The 20,926-nt window shown below is 50.8% G+C and overlaps 1 long non-coding RNA gene across 1 annotated transcript; it reads right to left on the bottom strand.

The window, feature by feature from the left end:
• Positions 1-12,230: 12,230 nt before the first annotated feature.
• LOC145535861 (uncharacterized) lies at positions 12,231-16,248 on the bottom strand. Its single transcript, XR_014075518.1, has 2 exons — positions 15,574-16,248; positions 12,231-13,885 (listed from the first exon to the last, which is right to left on the bottom strand). It is a non-coding gene; the product is annotated as an uncharacterized LOC145535861 (long non-coding RNA).
• Between the last annotated feature and the right edge of the window lie 4,678 nt (positions 16,249-20,926).

The following is a 20,926-nucleotide window of genomic DNA, read 5'->3' as shown; positions in this document are numbered from 1 at the left end:
AGCTGGCTCAGGGTCCCCAGAAGTCCCAGTAAGCGTGAAGTTGTATTCTATGGGACCCTCTGTTCTGGGGTGACTGGATCCCCTTGTTCTCACTGGCAGGGGCCTCCTTGACCCTTTAGAGAAGGCTGCAGTCACAACACAACCTGATGGCACAGATGCTTGATGGGGGGCTGCAGCACCCATGACAATGCAGGAACAAAGGGAACCACACTTATTTTCATGGGGGCCCCTCACCAGGCACCAGATATCAGAAACCTTTTGTAGAAAAGATGTTTTAGCTGAAGAGGGTTAACAGCAGCAGGTATCTGTCCATCACCAACTCCTGGAGTTTATTCAAACTCATGTCCATTGAGACGGTGATGCCATCCAACCATCTCATGCTCTGTTGTCCCCTTCTCCTTCTGCTTTCAATCTTTCCTAGCATCAAGGTCTTTCCAAATGAGTCAGCTCTTCTCATCAGGTGGCCAAAGTATTGGAGTTTCAGCTTCAAAATCAGCCCTTCCAATGAATATTCAGGATTGACTTCCTTTAGGATGGACTGGTTGGATCTCCTTGCAGTCCAAGGGACTCTCAAGAGTCTTCTCCAACACCACAGTTCAAAAGCATCAATTCTTCAGCGCTCAGCTTTCATTTATAGTCCAACTCTCACATCCATACATGAGTACTGGAAAAACCATACCCTTAACTAAATAGACCATTGTTGGCAAAGTAATGCCTCTGCTTTTTAATATGCTGTCTAGGTTGGTCATAACTTTCCTTCCAAGGAGTAAGGGTCTTTTAATTTCATGGCTGCAATCACCATCTGCAGTGATTTTGGAGCCCAGAAAAATAAAGTCAGCCACTGTTTCCACTGTTTGCCCATCTGTTTGCCATGAAATGATGGGACCAGATGCCATGATCTTAGTTTTCTGAATTTTGAGCTTTAAGCCAACTTTTTCACTCTCCTCTTTCACTTTCATCAAGAGACTCTTTAGTTCTTCTACGCTTTCTTCCATAAGCGTGATGTCATTTGCATAACTGAGGCTATTGATATTTCTCACGGCACTCTTGATACCAGCTTGTGCTTCATCTAGCCCAGCATTTCTCATGATGTACTCTGCATAGAAGTTAAATAAGCAGGGTGGCTATATACAGCCTTGACATACTCCTTTTTCTATTTGGAACCAGCCTGTTGTTCCATGTCCATTTCTAACTGTTGCTTTCCAACCTGCATACTGATTTCTCAAGAGGCAGGTCAGGTGGTCTGGTATTCCCATCTCTTTCAGAATTTTCCAGAGTTTATTGTGATCCACTCAATCAAAGGCTTTGGCATAGTCAATAAAGCAGAAATAGGTGTTTTTATAGAACTCTCTTGCTTTTTCGATGATCCAGTGGATGATGGCAATTTGATCTCTGGTTCCTCTGCCTTTTCTAAAACCAGCTTTAACATCCGGAAGTTCACGGTTCACGTATTGCTGAAGCCTGGCTTGGAGAATTTTGAGCATTACTTTACTAGCGTGTGAGATGAGTGCAATTTTGCGGTAGTTTGATCATTCTTTGTCATTGCCTTTCTTTGGGATTGGAACAAAAACTGACCTTTTCCAGTCCTGTGGCCACTGCTGAGTTTTCCAAATTTGCTGGCATATTGAGTGCAGCACTTTCACAGCATCCTCTTCTAGGACTTGAAATAGCTCAACTAGAATTCCATCACCTCCACTAGCTTTCTTCATAGCGATGCTTCCTAAGGGCCTCTCGAATTCCCATTCCAGGATGTCTGGCTCTAGGTGACTGATCACACCATCGTGATTATCTGGGTCATGAAGATCTTTTTTGTACAGTTCTTCTGTGTGTACCTGCCACCCTTCTTAATATCATCTGCTTCTGTTAGGTCAATATCATTTCTTTATTTTATTGAGCCCATCTTCACATGAAATATTCCCTTGGTATCTCTAAGTTTCTTGAAGAGATCTCTAGACTTTCCCATTCTATTGTTTTTCTCTATTTCTTTGCACTGATCACTGAGGAAGGCTTTCTTATATCTCCTTGCTATTCTTTGGAACTCTGCATTCAAATGGGTATATCCTTCTTTTCTCCTTTACTTTTGCTTCTCTTCTTTAATGGCTATTTGTAAGGCCTCCTCAGAAAACTACTTTGCTTTTTTGCATTTCTGTTTCTTTGGGATGACCTTGCTCCATGCCTTCTGTACAATGTCATGAACCTCCATCCATAGATCATCAGGCACTCTGTCTATCTGATCTAATCCTTTAAATCTATTTCTCACTTCCACTGTATAATCATTAGGGATTGATGTAGGTCATGCCTGGATGGTCTAGTGGCTTTCCCTACTTTGTTCAATTTAAGTCTGAATTTTGCAATAAAGAGTTCATGATCTGAGCCACAGTTAGCTCCCGGTCTTGGTTTTGCTGACTGTATAGAGCTTCTCCATCTTTGTCTGCAAAGATTATAATCAATCTGATTTCTGTACTGACCATCTGGTGATGTGCATGTGCAGAGTCTTCTCTTGTGTTGTTGGAAGAGGGTGTTTACGACGACCAGTGCGTTCTCATGGAAAAACTCTATTAGCATTTGCCCTGCTTCATTCTGTACTCCAAGGCCAAATTTGCCTGTTACTCCAGGTGTTTCTTGAATTCCTACTTTCGCATTCCAGTCCCCTATAATTAAAAGGACATCTTTTTTTGGGTGTTAGTTTTAGAAGGTCTTGTAGGTCTTCATAGAGTCGTTCAACTTCAGCTTCTTCAGCGTTACTGGTGGGGGCATAGACTTGGATTACCGTGATATTGAATGGTTTGCCTTGGAAACGAACAGAGATCATTCTATCGTTTTTGAGATTGCATCCAAGTACTGCATTTTGGACTCTTTTGTTGACCATGATGGCTACTCCATTTCTTCTAAGGGATTCTTGCCCACAGTAGTAGATATAATGGTCATTTGAGTTAAATTCACCCATTCCAGTCCATCTTAGTTCGCTGATTCTTAGAATGTCGACGTTCACTCTTGCCATCTCCTGTTTGACCACTTCCAATTTGCCTTGATTCATGGACCTAACATTCCAAGTTCCAATGCAATATTGCTCTTTACAGCATCGGACTTTGCGTCTATCACCAGTCACACCCACAGTTGGGTATCATTTTTGCTTTGGCTCCATCCCATCATTCTTGCTGGAGTTATTTCTCCACTGATCTCCATTAGTATATTGGGCACCTACTGACCTGGGGAGTTCATCTTTCAGTGTCCTATCTTTTTGCCTTTTCATACTGTTCATGGGGTTCTCAAGGCAAGAATACTGAAGTGGTTTGCCATGCCCTTCTCCAGTGGACCACATTCTGTCAGACCTCTCCACCATGACCCATCCGTCTTGGGTGGCCCCACACGGCATGGCTTAGTTTCATTGAGATAGACAAGGCTGTGGTCCATGGGATCAGATTAGCTAGCTTTCTGTAATTTTAGTTTCAGTGTGTCTGCCCTCTGATGCCCTCTCGCAACACTTACTGTCTTACTTGGGTTTCTCTTACCTTCCGCCTTAGGTAATTCCTCTCGCCGTCGCCGCCCGCCCCCAGCCCCCGGCCCGCCGCCGGCACTGTCGGCCGCCGCCCCCGGCCCCCGGCCTCCGGCCCCGCCTAGCCCCTTTCGGCCACCGCCCCCTGTCCCCGGCCCCCGTCCCCCGGCCCGGCCTAGCCCCTGTCGGCCACCGCCCCCGGCCCCGCCTAGCCCCTGTCGGCCGCGGCCCCCGGCCCCCGTCCCCCGGCCCCCGTCCCCCGGCCCCCTTCCCCCGGCCCCGCCTAGCTCCTGTCGGCCGCCGCCCCCGGCCCCCGGCCCCGCCTAGCCCCTCTCGGCCACCGCTCCCTGTCCCCGGCCCCCGGCCCCAGCCCCCAGCCCCCAGCCCCCAGCCCCGCCTAGCCCCTGTCGGCCGCCGCCCCCGGCCCCGCCTACCCCCTCTCGGCCGCCGCCCCCAGTCCCCGGCCCCCGGCCCCGCCTAGCCCCTGTCGGCCACCGCCCCGGGCCCACGGGCCCCCGCCCCGCCTAGCACCTGTCGGCCGCCGCCCCCGGCCCCCGGCCCGGACTAGCCCCTGTCGGTCGACGCCCCCGGCACCCGGCCCCGCCTAGCCCATGTCGGTCGCCGCCCCCGGTCCCCGGCCCCCGGCCCCGCCTCCGCCTAGACCCTGTCCGCCGCCGCCTCCGGCCCCCGGCCCCTGCCCCCGGCCCCCTGCCGCCTGCCCCCTGCCACCGGCCCCGCCTAGCCCCTGTCGGTCACCGCCCCCGGCCCCCGGCCCCCAGCCCCCGGCCCCGCCTAGCCCCTGTAGGTCACCGCCCCCGGCCCCCGGCCCCGCCTAGCACCTCTCGGCCACCGCCCCTGGCCCCGCCTAGCCCCTCTCGGCCACCGCTCCCTGTCCCCGGCCTCCTGCCCCCAGCCCCCAGCCCCCAGCCCCGCCTAGCCCCTGTCGGCCGCCGCCCCCGGCACCGCCTAGCCCCTTTCGGCCACCGCCCCCTGTCCTCGGCCCCCGTCCCCCGGCCCCCGTCCCCCAGCCCGGCCTAGCCCCTGTCGGCCACCGCCCCGTCCCCGGCCCCCGTCCCCTGGCCCCGCCTAGCCCCTTTCGGCCACCGCCCCCTGTCCCCGGCCCCCGTCCCCCAACCCCCGGCCCCCGGCCCCGCCTAGTCCCTGTCGGTCGCCGCCCCCGGCCCCCGGCCCCCGGCCCCCGGCCCCCGGCCCCGCCTAGCCCCAGTCGGACACCGCCCCCAGCCCCCGGCCCCCGGGCCCCGGCCCCGCCTAGCCCCTGTCAGCCGACGCCCCGGGCCCACGGGCCCCCGTCCCGCCTAGCCCCAGTCGACCGCCGCCCCCGGCCCTGCCTAGCCCCTCTCGGCCACCGCCCCCGGCCCCCGGGCCCCGGCCCCCGGCCCCCGGCCCCCGGCCCCGCCTAGACCCTGTCGGCCACCGCCCCCGGCCCCCGGCCCCGGCCCCCGGCCCCCGGCCCCGCCTAGCCCCTGTCGGTCACCGCCCCCAGCCCCCGGCCCCCGGCCCCCGACCCCGCCTAGACACTGTCAGCCGCTGCCTCCGGCCCCCGGCCCCCGGCCCCCGGCCCCCGGCTCCGCCTAGCCCCTCTCGGCCACCGCCCCCTGTCCCAGGCCCCCGGCCGCCGGCCCCGCCTAGCCCCTGTAGGCCACCGCCCCCGGCCCCCGGCCCCCGGCCCCCGGCCCCGCCTAGCACCTCTCGGCCACCGCCCCCGGCCCCGCCTGGCCCCTCTCGGCCACCGCCCCCTGTCCCCGGCCCCCGGCCCCCGGCCCCCGTCCCCCGGCCCCCGGCCCCCGGCCCCCGTCCCCCGTCCCCCGGCCCGGCCTAGCCCCTGTCGGTCGCCGCCCGCGGCCCGTGGCCCCCGGCCCCCGGCCCCGCCTAGCCCCAGTCGGACACCGCCCCCAGCCCCCGGCCCCCGGGCCCCGGCCCCGACTAGCCCCAGTCGGACACCGCCCCCAGCCCCCGGCCCCCGGCCCCCGGCCCCGCCTAGCCCCTGTCGGTCACCGCCCCCGGCCCCCGGCCCCCGGCCCCCGGCCCCGCCTAGCCCCAGTAGGCCGCCGCTGCCGGCCCCGCCTAGCCCCTCTCGGCCACCGCCCCCTGTCCCCGGCCCCCGGCCGCCGGCCCCGCCTAGCACCTCTCGGCCACCGCCCCTGGCCCCGCCTAGCCCCTCTCGGCCACCGCTCCCTGTCCCCGGCCCCCGGCCCCCAGCCCCCAGCCCCCAGCCCCCAGCCCCCAGCCCCCAGCCCCGCCTAGCCCCTGTCGGCCACCGCCCCCGGCCCCGCCTAGCCCCTTTGGCCACCGCCCCCTGTCCCCGGACCCCGCCCCCAGCCCCCGGCCCCCAGCCCCGCCTAGCTCCTGTCGGCCACCGCCCCCGCCCCCCGGCCCTCGGCCCCCGGCCCCCGGCCCCCGGCCCCCGGCCCCCGGCCCCGCCTAGCCCCTGTCGGCCGCGGCCCCCGGACCCCGGCCCCCGGCCCCCGTTCCCCAGCCCCGCCTAGCTCCTGTCGGCCGCCGCCCCCGGCCCCCGGCCCCCGGCCCCGCCTGCCCCTATCGGCCGCTGTCCCCGGCCCCCGGCCCCGCCTAGACCCTGTCGGCCGCGGCCCCCGGCCCCCGGCCCCCGGCCCCCGTTCCCCGGCCCCGCCTAGCTCCTGTCGGCCACCGCCCCCGGTCCCCGGCCCCCAGCCCCCGGCCCCGCCTAGCCCCTGTCGGTCGACGCCCCCAGCCCACGGCCCCGCCTAGCCCCTGTCGGCCACGGCCCCCGGCCCCCGGCCCCGCCTGCCCCTATCGGCCGCTGTCCCCGGCCCCCAGCCCCGCCTAGACCCTGTCGGCCGCGGCCCCCGGCCCCCGGCCCCCGGCCCCCGGCCCCCGGCCCCCGTTCCCCGGCCCCGCCTAGCTCCTGTCGGCCACCGCCCCCGGTCCCCGGCCCCCAGCCCCCGGCCCCGCCTAGCCCCTGTCGGTCGACGTTCCCGGCCCCCGGCCCCGCCTAGCCCCTGTCGGCCACGGCCCCCGGTCCCCAGCCTCCAGCCCCCGGCCCCGCCTAGCCCCTGTCGGCCGCGGCCCCCGGCCCCCGGCCCCCGGCCCCGCCTAGCCCCTGTCGGCCGCCGCCCCCGGCCCCTGGCCCCCAGCCCCGCCTAGCTCCTGTCGGCCACGGCCCCCGGCCCTCGGCCCCCGGCCCCCGGCCCCCGGCCCCGCCTAGCCCCTGTCGGCCGTCGCCCCCGGCCCCCGGCCCCCGGCCCCCGGCCCCGCCTAGCCCCTGTTGGCCGCCGCCCCCGGCCCCCAGGTCCCGGCCCGGCCTAGGTCCTGTCAGCCGCCGCCCCCGGCCCCCGGCCTGGCCTAGCTCCTCTCGGCCATGCTTCTGCCCGGAGCCGTCGCAGCCGCCTCGCTTCTGCGCCGAGCCGTCATGTCAATGTATGGCAAAAGCCACTACTATATTATAAAGTAATTAGGCCCCCAACTAAAATAAATAAATTTAAAAAAAAGAAGAAGTGGCAAGAATACACAGAAGAACTGTACAAAAAGGATCTTCATGATCCAGATAGCCATGATGGTCTGATCACTCACTTAGAGCCAGACATCCTGAGATCCAAAGTCAAGTGGGCCTTAGGAAGCATGACTACAAACACAGCTGGTGGAGATGATGGAATTCCAGCTGAGCTATTTCAAATGCTAAAGGATGATGCTGTGAAAGTGCTGCACTCAATGTGCCAGCAAATTTGGAAAACTCAGCAGTGCCCTCAGGACTGGAAAAGGTCAGTTTTCATTCCAATCCCAAAGAAAGGCAATGCCAAAGAATGCTCAAACTACCGCACAATTGCACTCATCTCACATGCTAGCAAAGCAACACTCAAAATTCTCCATGTGAGGCTTCAACAGTATGTGAACCAAGAACTTCCAGATGTTCAAGCTGGATTTAGAAAAGGCAGAGGAACCAGAGATCCAATTGCCAGTATCCACTGAATCATAGAAAATGCAAGAGAATTCCAGAAAAAACATCTACTTCTGCTTCATTGACTACGCTAAAGCCTTTGACAGTGTGGATTACAATAAACTGGAAAATTCTTAAAGAGATGAGATTACCAGACCACCTGACTTGCCTCTTGAGAAATCTGTATACAGGTCAGGAAGCAACAGTTAGAAGTGGACATGGAACAACAGACTGGTTCCATATTGGGAAAGGTGTACATTAAGTCTGTATATTATCACCCTGCTTATTTAACTTATATGCAGAGTACATCCTGCGAAATGCCAGGCTGACTGAAGCACAAGCTGGAATCAAGATTGCTGGGAGAAATATCAATAACCTCAGATATTCAGATAATACCACCCTTATGGTAGAAAGAAGAACTAAAGAGCCTCTTGATGAAAGTGAAAGAGGAGAGTGAAAAAGGTGGCTTAAAACTCAACATTCAGAAAACTAAATTCATGGCATCCACTCCCATCACTTCATGACAAATAGATGGGGAAACAATAGAAACAGTGACAGACTTTATTTTCTTGGGTTCCAAAATCACTGCAGATGGTGACTGCAGCCATGAAATTAAAAGACGCTTACTCCTTGGAAGAAAAGCTATGATCAACCTAGACAGCATATTAAAAAGCAGAGATATTACTTTGCCGACAAAAGTCTGTCCAATCAAAGCTATGGTTTTTCCAGCAGTCATGTATGGATGTGAGTGTTGGACCATAAAGAAAGCTGAGCACCGAAGAATTGATGCTGTTGAACTGTGGTGTTGGAGAAGACTCTTGAGAGTCCCTTGGCCTGCAAGGAGATCCAACCAGTCAATCCTAAAGGAAATCAGTCCTGAATATTCATTGGAAGGACTGATGCTGAAGCTGAAACTCCAATACTTTGGCACCTGATGTGAAGAACTGGCTCATTAGAAAAGACCCTGATGCTGGGAAAGATTGAAAGCGGGAGGAGAAGGGGATGACAGAGAATGAGATGGTTGGATGGTATCACCGACTCGATGAACATGAATTTGAGCAAGCTCTGGATGTTGGTGATGGACAGGGAAGACTGGTATACTGCAGTCCATGGGTTGCAGAGCTGGATACGACTGAGCAACTGAACTGAACTAAAAATCCTAATGTTATAACCAACCACTGTGAAGAATTTCCTCACTACATAAGTTGCCTTATAACAATATACCCCTGAGCCTTGTTCCATGTTTTGAGTGCTTCTGGCTTGCAAGCTGTCTTTTTGGTGTGTGCACAGTAAACTTTTACTAACTAAGAAAAAGAAAAAACCTGCAGAATGTTTAATATGATCATACTTGTATATTTTTTATGCAAAAGGCAAGTAAATAAACAGTTCTACTCACAAAAAGAATGCAAATCATAGTACATTTAACCCACTTCTAACAGAAATGGACCAAGCACAAAATATTGGTAAGGACATAGAAGATTTAAACAACAATCTGAAAGTCATGTAAAACCCTGCATCCACTAGAGATAGAGATTTTTTTCCCAAGCGCACAGGGGACAATTACAAAAATAGACCACATACTATGTGATGAAAGATATTTCAACAAATTTCAAAGAATCAACACCATACAGACTATGTTCTCTGACCATTATTCAATTAAATTTGAAGCAACATTAAAATGACAAAGTCAAAAAACATATGTTTGGAACCTTAAAATGCACTCCTGAATAACTCACTGGTAAAGTGCCAGTAATATACATTGTGAAATATTTGAAGCTGAATTGCAATGAAAGTACTACATATCAGACTTATAAGGAGAGAGTCGTTCTCAGAGAGAAAACTGTAGCCTTAAATACATGTATTTAAAATCATGGGATAGGAGAAACCGAAAATCACCTAGGGAGTCCCAGAGTGATCATAGCTGCCAGTAAAATCCACCACTGTGCGTTAACAGTAGTGAGTGAGACTTTGAAGAGAAATGGACAATTAGCATAGCCTATCTCCTCTAAAATGTCTGGTAATTACTGTACTGCTTTATCATATGTCCACAAATTCTTTGTTAGTCTTCCCTCTAGGAGATGAAACTCAGTTTTCCTCCCCTTGAAGTAGGCTGGACTTATTTACTCCCTTCTAAGGATTTATTGTGGGAGACCTGGGTTTGACCTTTGGTTTGGGAAGATACCCTGAGGAGGGCATGGCAACCCACTCCAGTATTCTTGCCTGGAGAATCCCCATGGACAGAGGAGCCTGGTGGGCTACAGTCCATGGGGTCGCAAAGAGTCGGACACGACTGAGCAACTAAGAAACACAAGCAAGGACTTGTTGAAAGGGAAAATATTAACTTTACGGTGGGGAAACTTGCCACATAGCACCTAAGCCACAGTTAACTTCACCAGTGATAAGGCATCACAGTGATGTTACATTCTCCCCATAGGAGGTGATGAGAAGAGTGCTTCCCTTGTGGCATTCTTCCCCAGACTCCATAAATCCGTCTCATTATGACAAAATTGTCACACAAATCCAAATATAGGGACATTCTACAAAATGCCTGGCTGGTGCTCTTCAAAGGTATCAAGGTCTTGAAATACGAGGAAAGACAAAGAAACCATCACAGATCAGACTAAGGACACATGATGACTAAATGCAGTGTGGTCTCCTGGGTTAGATCTTGAAACAGAAAGGGGACGTTACTGAAAAGCTGGGGAACTCCAGATAAAATCTATAGCTTAGTTAATAGTATTTACCCAATGTTAATTTCTCCATTTTGATAAGTGTATCATAATGATGTAAGATGCTAACCTTAAGGGAAGCTGGTTGAAAGCTATAGAGGAATTCTCTGTCATATCTTTGCAGCTATTCTACAAGTCTAAAATTATCTCAAAAGTGAAAAGTTAGAAAAAATGTAAATGTCTAAAAATCATAAAAGACAAAATAAATTGTATCCAACTCAAGAAGCTAGTAAAACATTACAGAATAAACCTAAAGAAAACGTCATTGTTCACTTGCCAAGTTGTGTCCAACTCTTTGTGACCCCATGGACTATATAGCCCGCCAGGCTCATCTGTCCTTCACTATCTTCCAAAGTTTGCTCAGATCCGTGTCCAATAAAAAGGAAATGTAAAGATAAGAGCATAGATTAATGAAGCAAAAAGCAGAAAAACAAGAGGAAGGGTTTAAAAAATGTTTTTTGACAAATGTCTTAGAAACGTTTAGCAAAATTGTGGCAGAGACCACCAGCCATCATTCAATCTCTGTCCTCTTTTCCTTCCATATCTGGTGTGTAGCAGCCTGGAAAAAGACAAGATTTCCTGATCGCTCTTGTCACTAGGAGCAGCCATGTGATTACGTTCTGGTCCATAGCCTGTTAGGAGGGAACCTTTTGGAAGATAGGAATTCTTTATTTTCTAGACGATATCTACTAATGTTTGGCCAGTATGATGTACACTAAATATATTATTTGAGTTTGTATCTTACATTTGCATTTGTTTGTGGTATCCCTTTTTTCGTGGAGGAGGAGAGGTAGGGTGACTATCTGGGCTTCCCAGGTGGCACTAGTGGTAAAGAACCCACCTGCCAATACAGGAGATGTAAGAGATGCTGATTCAATCCCTGGGTTGGGAATAGCCCCTGGAGGAGGGCACGGCAACTCATTCCAGTATTCTTGCCTGGATAATCCCATGAACAGAGGAGCTTGGTGGGCTACAATCTATAGGGTCATAAAGAGTCAGACATGACTGAAGTGACTTAGCATCCATAGCGACTGTTCATATTAAAGTAGTAATGTTATCAGAAAATTCTAAAGCAAAATGTTGTAAAATGTTAAGTTTATTAAATTAGTGTGGTGGACATGTGTGTGTTTCACTATTCTCTAAAACTTTTTTGTATGTTTGACATATTTCACACACAAAAATTAAGAAGGAAGGAAGGAAAGAAGCAATGAAGGGAGGAAACCAAATTAAGGTCTGGCGCCAGAGGGTTCCAAACAAAAGAAAAACAATTGCATTTTGAGACTAAGTTAACTGGGAGAGATTCAGGGTGTGAGCCCTCTCGCTGGTGAAGATCACAACAGACCAGCTGGTTGCAGAGCTGACAGCTGTCTGATTGCAGATGGCATCTCACCTTGATAGCACCACTCTGATTGGTAATATGTTTCTGGAAAATCAGCTCGGAGTTCATTTCTTCAGGCTTCTTGACAATCACATAAGCTTATTTAATGATTATGTAATCAATCTTTCTCTGTAAAAGGGCAAAAATGAATTTTTTTTCTCTGCATCAAAACTCAGTCTCCACAGAAATTATGGTTATCTTTTTGTATTTATCTTTGGTTACTTCTCTACCATGGTCAAAATGTGTTGTCTTACTCATGGTTTCTTCTAGGTAGAAGTAACAATATGCTGATTTGATCCTTGGCCTTATGAAACATCACAGCCATCGCTCTTGCATTTTTGACATCATTGTGAACGGAAGATTCCTAATAGCCTGGGAACCTTCCGGTCCAAGAAAAATGAGAGACTTATAAGAGTAGGGCCATCCTTAGCTGTACAAAGCCCTATTGTACAGATGTACTGTAATTTATTTAAAGTGAAAGTGAACTTGCTCAGTCACGTCCAACATGGACTGACGGTAGCCCACCAGGCTCCGCTGTCCATGGGATTCTTCAGGGAAGAATACAGGAGTGGGTTGCCATTTCCTTCTCCGGGGGATCTTCCCAACCCAGGGATCGAACCTGGGTCTCCTGCATTGCAGGCAGACTCTTTACCCTCTCAGCCACTAGGGAAGCATAATTTATTTAAGGATTACTTTATTGATGGGCACTTAAGATTTTTATTCAAAATCCTCACAAGTCCAAACAGTGTTTTAACAAGCACTCTTGTACAAACATGTTACATACATATATCATATTTCTGTGACATAGGTACACCTAGGTGACATAATGACATAAGATACCAAGCCAGGTGTCTTAGTATGTTTGGGCTGCTATCACAAAAGATCATGGAGTATGTGCCTTAAACGACAGACATTTATTTCTCCCAATTCTGGAAACTGGAAGTCCAAGATCAAAGTCAGCTGGTTCAATTTCTGGTGAAAGGTCTCATCCTGGCTTGTGGATGGCTGACATCTCACAGCCATATGATATCCTCATATGATTCATGGTGAGCAGAGAGAGAGGATGTGAGGGCACTCTGGTGTCTCCTCTTCTTACAAGGCCATGAACACCATCAGACCAGGGTGCATCTCCAAATACATCATACTGGGGGTTCAGGCTTCAACATGAGTGTGTGTGTGTGTGGGAGGCACAAACATTTTATTCATCACAGGGGTGTTTTCTATTTTCCTGCAATTGGTGATGAAAGTCTACAGCCAAGGAAAGAAAGGTTTTGAAAATACCTTTAGAATAGCTAAAAAAAAAGCCGACCAGCTATTCAGGACCAATCAGCCCCTGAAAAGTTTGCTGAAAGGTGCCACTTCAAAGGTAGAACAGTTTGCCTTTGAGGAGAAACCACCTTCCTCTTCCCTGAGGTTCTCTGAATGTTGGGAAGGGTGCAGAGGCGACCACCGCACATGTACAGGCTGCAAGAGTCTTCAGAAGGCAGAAATTGTGGTTGTTTTTGGAGCTGCCGTGGGGCCCCCAGAGCTGTGCATGCAGGGGGCAAGGCTGTCCTAGCTGAGGGCCACCTACTCCACCAAATGAGTCACCCAGATGTTGGCCTTTTATAGCTACCAAAATTGCCCTCCAAAAGTCGGTGCCAATTTACCTGGCCCTAGTGGTATTTTCCCCAACTCTCCCCAATGGTATATATACTATAAATGTTTTTCATTTTTGTTAACATGATAAATGAAAAGTGATATTTTTGTTGTTGATTATGTGTGAATGCTTATATTTTCTTTACTGAATTGTTTTTGTCTCGTTTGGCCATTCTCTTACTGGAAGACTTATTTTCTGTCTTAATGATTCTCAAGAGGTTTTATGTATAAAGACTATTGACTATTTTAGTGCTCCTTGTGAATAACTGGCATTTTGTTTTTATTCAGGATGCATGTGACATCCAGCAGTTTTCTATTTTTACGGCATCAGATCTCTGCTCTCAGGTCATTTCTTCCATTAACCAGATGCTTTGCAAGTCCTTTCCCATTTGAGAAGTGTCATTTGCAGATACAAACTTATCAGGGTTGTCTCCTGATCGAGGCATCAGGACTTTGCCCCACAGGTTACTCTTCTGAGAGCAGCTTTCACATCCTTATTTCTCAGGGTGTATATGAGTGGATTCAGCATGGGAGTCACTGCTGCATAAAATATAGAGACATTTTTGTCCCCATCTTGAGACCTTTTGGTTTGAAGTTTCACATAAATATATATTAAAGTCCCAAAGTAGATGGTGACCACAAGCAGGTGAGAACCACGTGTGGAAAAGGCTTTAAGCCTGGCGTCAGGTGATTGAATTCTTAAGACAGCCCTAAGGACACAAAGGTAAGAGATAAGGATGAGAATTAAAGGGAGCAGCATTGAAATGATAGCACAAACCATCATCAAAACCTCTAGAAAAATGGTGCTGGAACAGAGCAGTTTAAACATGGCTTGGACTTCACAGGAGAAGTGATGGACTGAATTATGCCCACAGGAACTGATGGGAAAGAGCAGAACAGGCATAATCGTGAGCAGGAAAGCTGTCAACCAAGCAAGCAGAGCTATTAAAACGCAGGCTCGAGAAGACATCACCAGGTTGTACCTGAGTGGGCCTGAGATAGCCACGAATCGATCATAAGCCATAATGGCAAGAAGGAAACACTCGGTCAGTGCCAAGAAGGCTCGGATGGCAAGCTGTGCAAAACAGGAGCTGTAGGAGATGGTGGGGAAGTTCTGCAGAGTTGGCCATGATCAGGGTTACAGCACTACTGGAAAACAGGAGATCCAGGAGAGACAGGTTGCCGAGGAAGAACTACATCGGAGTGTGGAGCTCAGAACTGACTCCTACCAGGAGAATGATCATGCTGTTTCCTGCCAAGTTCCTACATAGAGAAACATCAGTGCACAGAAGAGAACAGCTTGGGACGTGGGGTGCTCAGACAGTCCCATGAGAATGAATTCAGTCACTCTGGTGTGGTTTCCAATTTCCTGGTAATTCATTTCCTCTATGCTCAGCTACAGTGGGAGAGAAAGTGAAGGAGTCAGCTTTTCGTCAAAAAGGCACACATTGGTTATCCCATCGGGTTGGTTAAAGCACAACAGCCCTGGATGCAAGCTCGTCTCGGAAGTTTCCAGCCTCTAAGCCACCTAGCAAAAGGGATCAGGAGCCCTGCACCCATGTGGATACAAGTTTTCAGGAAGACAGCAGAGTACTTATCACGTCTTCCAGTCAAGAAGCCTCGCATGAATCACCCCTCCACGCTACAGGAGGCCTGACCAACGGTGGACACCAACTGCATGGTGAGCTTGAGTGAAGAAAACAGAATTGTCCTGAGGGCCTTTTCCTGTGCCACCACACCATCATCCTTCTGCCCTATATGACGAGACAGTCGGTTTCCATCTGGCCTCCCTTGCACCGGAATGATGAGATATGAGGTTTCGGTGTGGCCAGCAGTGTGCGGCTGACTCCTCCTACATCTGTGCTTTTGACCAAGCTCCTAACTCCAGTGCTGTCATTTATATTTTGTAAATCTCCCGATACGCATCTCCATTTGCACATTTGCTGTCACCTTCCATCCCTTTCGATCAACATCAAACTCATTTGTCTGCTCTACCCCCACCTAAGTCAATGTCATTTCAACTTTGCTGTCTCAGGGTCTGGCACATGTTAGGGGCTCAGCAGAGGCCAGATCCCTTCTCCACTTCTCCCTCCATCACCCTTCAGTCAACAAGCTCTATTAATGTGTCCATCTCATTGAATTAGCACTAGAGACACCTACTGTGGAGCAGGCCCTGGAGAGAACATCCCTTTACCATATGTGTCTATCCACCCCTCCTTCTCTACTCTCGTGTTTTTAGAGCCAAGAATTCATTACCTCATACCAAGACTCACTCCTGGCAACCTCTGGACACAGTCCCTGTCCTCAAGGGGTTCACAATCTGATGGGAAGGACAGAAAAGAAAAAAGACAATTATAAAGTGGCACATAGTACATCGTGGGGAGGTTCAAGATCTTACCAGAGGGCCCAGTTCAGCTCAGGAAAGAAGTGCCACCGCAGCTGCAACAGGAAGAACGAGTGACAACTACCCAGCCGGTTCCCTCTACAGCTGATCAGAGGGGAAGTAGGAGAGGAAGAAGCAAAGCTGAGCGTGTCAATCTTGCTCAGCTCACCATCTGTGCACAAGAAGTCCAACCATCCTGATCTTGGGTGATGGGAGGAAGGCATCCACCTTCTGGTGCCTCTAAAGTTTGAGAACCACTGGCTTCAAGTACAGCCTCTTCATTTCCTAGTGGCTTTCAACTCTTGTCCCAAAGCACTCATGAGAGCACCAGACACTGACAACGTTTCCATGGCTTCATGACTGTAGGGTCCCAACATCAGCATGAGAGAGAAAGTGATTCACCCCAGTCAGGCCTGGGGAACCTCCTGCCCCACCCCCTCCTTGCTGGTCCCCAAAGCTGTTGGGCTGCATCTCTTGTCTTGTGGCTCTCATTTTCACTTCCCGCACGAGGGCTTTCATGCCTTCAGGTTCTTGGATTCTAAAAAACAGCACAAGGTCCTGGAAGCAGCCCCTACTTCTGCTGTTGGGACCTGGCACACCACCTGAGCCAAGCAGGAACTCACCGTGGAGGTGGGGAGGGGAAGGAGCTCCGCTGAGAGGACAGACGGTGACATGTGCTCATTGTGCTCTGGTCACAGAGCAGACACACGAGGGGCCTGAGGCCAGCCCCAGTCAGGGCCTCGTGGGCCACACCCCAGGTCCTACCAGCCTCAATCAGTGGACTGTAGACAGTTTTGCTAATTTCCTTCCAAATGAGTTTTGTGAATCTCTCTCTCTCTCAAACACACACACACACACACACAATTTTTAAACTAGCACTGGAAATTTTACAGAAGTTGAAATAGTTGCCAATATATGATTCCTTGCTTACAGTGAATATTCATAATTGAAAACCACCCCTCCGTGTATATTTCTTAGGAATGTTGCATTTAGCCTGAGCGGGGTGTGTACCTGGGTTCAAAGAGCACCCACCGATTGACCTTGTTCCACAGGAAACTCCTGTTAGGGGGCTGGAGCCATGTTCTGGAGCGTGGAGAGGATTAGACCTTCTGGAAGGTGGTGGCTTTGAGTTGCCATGAGGGCTGACTCTGGCCTCATGAAGTGGGGCAGACTGAGCTGTCTGGAGGGCTGAGGAGAGCTGCCTCTTTCCACTCAAAAGTATCCCGTACCATTAAGATACAGGCAACACCATCCCCAGGGAAGAGGCCCCAAGCTGTTCTTCACCGAAAAGGCCATAGATGGCATCCCCCCACCCCTCACCTCAGCATGAGATGGAATTGTGACAAAAGTGCATTTGTGACGTGGGCCGGGTACCTGGCTCCAGCCAGCTTGGTACCCAGGTCTCCTTCACTGAAGGAGCCCAAACACTCAATTGAAGAGTCAAGAACATCAGAAACACTGCCCCTTCCCGCTCTGCTTTTGAGACAAACTTGGTTTTACTGAGATTAAACCTACTTTGGGGTGAACTTCCCTGGTGGCTCAGCTGGTAAAGAATCCACCCACAATGCGGGAGACCTCAGTTCGATCCCTGGGTTGGGAAGATTCCCCTGGAGAAGGGAAGGGCTACCCACTCCAGTATTCTGGCCTGGAGAATTCCCTGGACTATCTAGTCCATGGGGTTACAAAGTGTCAGACACAACTGAGTGACTTTCAATTTGGGGATGACCACAAAGAGATTTTCATTAGCTCTCTGTTGTCAGATTGCAGTTTGTTTGCCTGATTTCAACAGGGCTTTGGACAGCCACGATGTCCTCACTTACCTAAAGTTTTGATTTCTAGATGGGAAGACGTCTAGTCTCTGTCCAGTGCATGCTTTCCTTTAGATGAAAGCTGGCAGGCTCCATCATCAGTGACTTGAAGATCTAAGGGCTGTATATGTCAGCTCCTTCAGGGAGGGGCTGATTTTATTTCTGCAGAGCTGACAGCATAGGGATTGAGCCTGTGGGCAGATGTGGGTCCTCTTTTCCCGGAAGTGTAGTCGAAATTTTCACTCTTTCCCCAACTAGCAGCATTTCCTAACTAGTTGGTCCCCAGCTTCTGAAGGACATCCCTCTGGGCACACGCTTGCCAAGGACTTTGAAGTTTTCTGCATCTGAGGCCCTAGAGCCCTCAGCTACTCCCCACTGCTCACAGATCAGGGCTTCAGTGAAATCAGGATAGGTCATGAGAAAGGCCTGTCCTCTTGCTCAGGACACACAAAAGGACAGCTATAGCTGGCATGTCTTCAGCTTGACTCACCATGTAGGCAAACAGAGGTGCGTCGCTGAATCACGTGGCTCAGGAAAGGAACCCCAACTCTGTGATCTTCAGTCTGCTTGGGGGTCACCTCTCCTAGCCCTTGTTAAGCAAAGAGAGCCTTAGGAAAAATAAAAGGATCGTGACAAGAGAACCGAAGGACAACCATCTGCCCTTTTAGGAGAAATCTGGACAGGGGACTTAACCCCATGTCAAGTCACAATTTGCCCAGAACTTCTAACTTTTCTGTTTTACTGTATCAACATGAAAATATCTTTATTAATTATTCTGATTAGAGGTGTTTGCCAAGCACATTACTGATGTTGTGATCGGCCACAATTGTAAATGTGGTCCTGGTGGGGCAAATGGATTGACTCTTGGAGCCAAAGAATTACAACAGATAGCAAGCGTGGGCAACACGCTTGCAGCCAAACAAGGGGGACTTCTGTTTTCCTTGTCCAAAGCTTCATTTCAGGGTCCTTTCAGGAGTGAGTGATTCTTGTCCACACACCTGAATTAATAGACTGATGGCCATCAGTTGCTATATGCCTCCTGTATTCTAGCATCTGTGACCAAATTTGAAGAGTCCCCTATTAAGGGGACCAAACACAGATACTTGAAGCAGACAAGAGTCAAGCATTAGCCTGCTAAAACTGAGGCCAGACTTGACTGAGAGGTGGACTTGATCTGGGGCCTGACAGGCCACCTGAGGCCCAAGCTCAACTCCACCCTTCCGAATGGGTGACTGGGTGGAAGCGAGGACGCATCACCTCCCCCAGCTTTAGATGTTTCCTTTTTGATGTGGAACAAATAATAGTGGGGCTGGGGAGGCTGAAGCCTAAAATGAAGGCAGCCTAGACGTTCCTTCTCTCTTACAGTGGGTTGCTAGGGCACAGTTCCCCCAACAGAACCATTCCATGGCAGTGCCCAGTTCTTTCTCTGACACGACCAGATGCAACCAGGCTCCTTCTTCCAGCTGTTGTACCTCCAGCCCTGGCTCTTCTCAGCTGGTGTGTACAACTCCCCAAGAAGCTCTGCTTTCCTGTTGTTCACTGCGGACCCTGCCCCCTCAGCCCCCTACCATTTGTCCTTTTAGGAGAAATCTGGACAGGGGACTTAACCCCATGCCAAGTCACGATTTGCCCAGAACTCCTAACTTTTCTGTTTTACTGTATCAACATGAAAATATCTTTGTTAATTATTCTGACACAGAAGTAATACAGTTTCTAGATTCTGGGAAGGTAGCAGCAGAGGTGGCAACATCAGTTTTGAATCCTCACCCCTGAAAAGAGAGAGACAGAGAGAGACAAAAGGATCATAAAACCAAAAAGCCAGGGCAACATCCACAACAAAACTTGCTGAAAAGGTATCCTCATCAACTCCAAATCTGGATTGACTGGAACCAACCCATCCTGGCTCAAAGGCTTGTGGATTCTTATCATCTGAGAGAAGGAAGCAGATGGAAGGAAATTAAGGATGTGGGGGGGCCTGGTGGTCCTAGAACTCTAATACTTACCTACCTACAGGTGGTTCTAACTATGGAATTACTTGTGGTTGCCCAAATACAAGGCAGGAAAATAAAGAGAACCCATTGGCCTGTCACTAACAGGATTAACAAGTACAAAGTACTATGTACAAAATAAATAGTGTACAGCTCAGGGAATATAATCAGTATTTTATAATAACTATAGAGCATAACCTGTAAAAACTGTGAGTCACTGTGTTGTACACCTGTAACATATAATACTGTACATCAACTATACCTTGATAAATAAACCAACTACGAAGAGACTGTTGAGGGAAAAATAATCAACCAGATTGCTTCATCACATCCTAACCAAATACAAGCACATGGTTCCATGAAGAGGCCTACAGTCCCTACCCATAAAGAGAGGAAGGGGGAGCAGAGTTCCCTCCAGGGACCAGGAATGCTCCTGAAGAATTCTGAGAATTCTGGGAATTCTGAGACCTGACCCCCCACCCCAGTCAAGATTGCATGCCTGCATACTTGGCAGAACAATTTCTAAGAAATTTGAATACAAATATTAGTACTGAAGTTGAGAATTTGGAGGAGTGAAGAAGGACCAATAAATAGCATCCCTCTTCCCTGCCAGATGGGGAAGTAAAGTGTCTACACTGATAAAGGCTGCTTTGTGAATACAGCTAATTCCCTAGATCCACATACCATCCGACTTTGAACAACACACTGGAGGAAAATTTAGGGTTTATAGAGCAGGGTCATGTCTGCAGCACCACTGCCTCCCACCCAGCTGCTTGGACAGGGAAGGAGAAAGTGACCAAATACTCCACCCCAAGAACCTGTGACAAATTCCCCCAGGTGAAGAAATGTAGACCTCTGGGCGCTGCCCACGCACAGCACGTTTCACTGTATCTCCATGTAGCGTCCCCTTCCTCCAGGAAACCAGAGGAACCAAGAGTTCCCCCTTGGTGTACATATCCAACATTTCACAGATATTTGTACCTCTTAAGCCACTGGGCTTAGCTCTTAACTCTGTGGTGGACCCACATACAAAAGTTTATACTTAGCCATTCTATTTTCTCCTCCTAGTATTTCCAGCCACCAGTGCCCAACATACCTCATCAGAGATTATGCCAGAAGATCACATGACAAGCACAAGCTATCCCAGAAATAAACCCTTGATGAATTTCCTGGGGAGACAATAAAGTTCAAAGTTCTCCTTGCAGGGACTTTCCTGGTGGTCCAGTGGCTAAGACTCCATGCTCCCAGTGCAGGGGACCCAGGTTCCATCCCTGGTCAGGGAACTAGATCCCACATGCCACAAGTAAAGATGGCACGTGCTACAACTGCAACAAAAATTGAAGACCCGCCTGCTGCAACTAAGACCCGCTGCCACATCACGTCTCTCCAGCAAAGTCACCTCGACAAAGTGTTCCCCAAGCCAGTTCCATGGTGTTTGTCTCCATCAGATGGCAGAAGAGCTTTTGCTATTAGAAACTGTGGCCAAGAGTAGAAACAGGCCAGGGAGGAGGAAAAGGAAGGTGGACAAGTGCCCATCCGGAGGTCAGGATCAGAGGCGGAAACTACTGGAAT

Source organism: Giraffa tippelskirchi, chromosome X (assembly GCF_054371585.1).
Source record: "Giraffa tippelskirchi isolate mGirTip1 chromosome X, T2T-mGirTip1v1.2.pri, whole genome shotgun sequence".
In the NCBI taxonomy this organism is placed as follows: Eukaryota; Metazoa; Chordata; class Mammalia; order Artiodactyla; family Giraffidae; genus Giraffa; species Giraffa tippelskirchi.
The sequence above is the reverse complement of the archived record's forward strand: the minus strand, read 5'-3'. Positions and strand labels throughout refer to the sequence as shown.